A 3,784-nucleotide genomic window follows, 5' to 3' on the forward strand; every position below is an offset into this window, starting at 1 on the left:
CATGGTGGAATGGAGTAGCTCATGCGCGTGGCGCAGAGGCTGCTTCTAGCATAACATGGGAGGAATTCAAGGAAATTCTTACGCGAGAATTCTGCCCTCCCAACGAAGTTAAGCGCCTGGAGGAAGAATTCTGGAACTTGAAGCAATACAGCGGTGAAGCGCGCGAGTACGCGACGCGCTTCCATGAACTAAGCCTGCTTGTCCCTCACCTTGTTACCCCTTCACGCCGAGCAATCGAGAAATTCCTTGGGGGTCTCCCCATGGAAATTCAAGATTCTGTATGGGCCAGAAACCCAGTTACCCTCTCTGACGCCATTGAGTTGGCCGCTGTGCTCAGCGACAACCATGTCAGAGCAGGAACTCTGTTCCTGCGGGGAACTGAGAAGACCAAAACCACCAAAACTGTCCCTGAACCCGCAGAAACCAAACCAGAACCCTCAAACCGTAACAACCTCAAGCGCAGGCGCAAGGCCTATGCGCTTACCAACCCGCCCATTGTCCAGCAACCCGTTTACCAACCCCCAGTTTACGCGCCTAACCCACTGTCAACCTACCCAGCACCTCCTGCAGTCCATAACTATGCCTTAACCAATCCAGCACTCCCTGCCCCGCCTCCTAAGAAACCTTACACAGGAAACCATCCCTTTTGCCCAACCTGTAGATTTCACCACCCAACCCAAACCCCGTGTCGACTTTGTACCCGATGTGGCCGTACTGGTCACACTGCTGAAAACTGTAGAGTCCTTCCCGCCAATCCAATTGCGCCAACACCACCAGTCTACCCGCAGAACCCACAACCAACCTACCAAAACCCACGACCCAGATCGTGCTTTAACTGCGGTGATCCCAGTCATTTCCGGAACGCGTGCCCAAGACTACAAGTTCAGATTACGCAAGCGAATCCGGTGAACCAGATTTCGAACCAAGTGACGCGTGGACGAGCTTTTAACATAACCGCGCACCAAGCGCAAGCGAATAATGACGTAGTTAATGGTACATTTTTACTTAACAGATTTTATGCTTCTGTACTTTTTGATACTGGCGCCGATCGAAGCTTTATCTCTCGCGCCTTCGAGCAGAAGCTTGCGCGACCGCGCAACGATTTAAAAGAAGATTTTTCAGTTGAATTGGCTAATGGTGAAATTATTTTAATTAACTCAGTGATTAAAGATTGTACGCTTAATCTTAACGAAAACGATTTTCTGATCGACCTCATCCCTATGCCTCTTGGAAGCTTTGATGTTATTATTGGTATGGACTGGCTCTCGCATAATCGTGCCGAAGTTATTTGCGCCAAGAAATTGATTCGCCTACCTCGAGAAAATGGTGATCTTTACATCTACGGCGAAAAACCCTCCAGTGGTCTTAAACTTATGTCTTGCGCCGAAGCCCAAAGACTCATGCGGAAGAAGTGTATTCCATTCCTAGCCCATGTGGTTAAGCCTGTTGAAGAGAAGAAGCTTCGCGATATCCCTGTTGGGCGTGATTTCCCTGAAGTTTTTCCTGATGATCTTCCTGGTATCCCTCCCGCTCGTGAAGTCGAGTTCCGTATTGATCTTGTCCCTGGTGCTTCCCCCGTGGCTAAATCTCCTTACCGTCTTGCACCCGCTGAGATGCAAGAATTGGCCAGCCAACTTCAAGAGTTGACTGCTAAAGGATTCATCCGCCCTAGCTCTTCGCCCTGGGGTGCTCCGGTGTTGTTCGTTAAAAAGAAAGATGGATCGTTTCGCATGTGTATTGATTACCGCGAGTTGAACAAACTCACCATTAAAAACCGGTATCCCTTACCGCGTATTGACGACCTCTTTGATCAACTCCAAGGTGCCTCTTGTTTCTCGAAGATTGATCTCCGCTCTGGCTATCACCAGTTGCGCATCCGCGATGAAGATGTTCCGAAGACTGCTTTTCGAACTCGTTATGGCCATTTTGAATTCTTGGTCATGTCCTTCGGTCTAACCAACGCACCCGCCGTTTTCATGGATCTAATGAATCGGGTGTGTAGGCCTTTCTTGGATAAATTCGTGATCGTGTTTATCGATGATGTTCTGGTGTATTCTAAGACCAAGGCCGAGCATGAGCAACATCTCCGATTGGTATTGCAAAAGCTTAGAGCTGAGCAGCTCTTTGCCAAGCTCTCCAAGTGTGAATTTTGGTCGGATGAAGTACAGTTTCTTGGTCATGTTGTAAACAAGATGGGTATTCATGTCGACCCATCCAAGATTGAAGCAATCAAGAACTGGATTACGCCATCCTCTCCTTCTGAGATCCGTTCCTTTCTAGGCTTAGCTGGTTATTACCGGCGCTTTATTTCGAACTTTTCAAAGATCGCTTTGCCTTTAACAGCTCTTACGCACAAAGGTAAACCGTATATTTGGGGCTCGAAGCAAGAAGAAGCCTTTCTGACGCTCAAGCGTTTGTTGTGTGAAGCTCCTGTTCTTGCGCTACCTGAGGGTAATGATGATTTTGTCGTGTATTGCGACGCATCCAACCAAGGTCTCGGTTGTGTTCTTATGCAACGAGGCAAGGTTATCGCTTATGCATCGAGGCAACTTAAGATTCACGAAAAGAATTATACAACTCACGACCTCGAACTTGGTGCAGTTGTTTTTGCCTTGAAGATCTGGAGACACTACCTTTATGGTACTAAGTGTATCCTCTACACTGACCATAAAAGCCTTCAGCACATCTTTGATCAGAAGGAACTTAACATGAGGCAACGCCGATGGAACGAACTCATCAGCGATTACGATTGTGAGATCCGGTATCATCCTGGTAAGGCTAATGTGGTAGCCGATGCGCTCAGCCGAAAACCCTGCCAACTTAACTGTATCTTGCCGCGCACCCAGCTTCACTTCGCGCCGATTCAAAGCAACCTTGAATCGCGTATTCGTGACGCGCAGCGCGCATCCATCAGTAATGGTAACCTTCGCGCCGAGTTAGCGTGTGGCGCGGAAGCACACTTTGTCCCTAATCTGAGTGGAATTCTCTGCTATCTTAATCGCATCTGGATCCCCTTTGATGAGAATCTTCGCGCTGATATCCTGAGTGAAGCGCACAAATCTCGGTATTCTATTCATCCCGGCGCTGATAAGATGTACAAGGATTTGCGCATAACTTATTGGTGGCCCGGTATGAAAAAGGATATTGCTGTGTTCATAGCTATGTGCCTGACTTGTTCTAAAGTTAAAGCTGAACACCAACGCCCATCTGGTTTGCTCGAACAACCAGAAATTCCTACGTGGAAATGGGAAGGTATAGCGATGGACTTTATTACCAAGTTACCTTTGACAGCAAGCAAACATGATAGCATTTGGGTAATAGTGGATCGATTGACTAAGTCTGCTCACTTTCTGCCCATTCGTGAAAACTACCGTGTTGAGCATCTCGCGCAGCTTTATGTCAAGGAAATTGTCTGCCGCCATGGTACTCCTTTGAGCATCATATCCGATCGCGATGGCCGTTTTATATCCCGCTTTTGGAAATCTCTCCAATCTGCGCTAGGAACTCGCTTGGACATGAGTACTGCATATCATCCTCAGACTGACGGTCAGTCTGAGCGAACTATTCAAACTCTTGAGGATATGCTCCGATCTTGTGTTCTTGATTTTGGAGGTAATTGGGATTCGCACCTGCCTTTGATTGAGTTCTCTTATAATAACAGCTATCATTCCAGTATCGGTATGGCCCCATTTGAAGCACTTTACGGTCGTAAATGCCGCTCCCCGATCTGTTGGAGCGAAGTGGGTGAAACTCAAATCACAGGACCCGAACTTGTTCAAGAGAC

This window comes from Bidens hawaiensis, unplaced genomic scaffold (assembly GCF_021521415.1).
Source record: "Bidens hawaiensis isolate Kalapana, Puna unplaced genomic scaffold, B.hawaiensis_p1.1 tig00027996_1, whole genome shotgun sequence".
NCBI lineage: Eukaryota > Viridiplantae > Streptophyta > Magnoliopsida > Asterales > Asteraceae > Bidens > Bidens hawaiensis.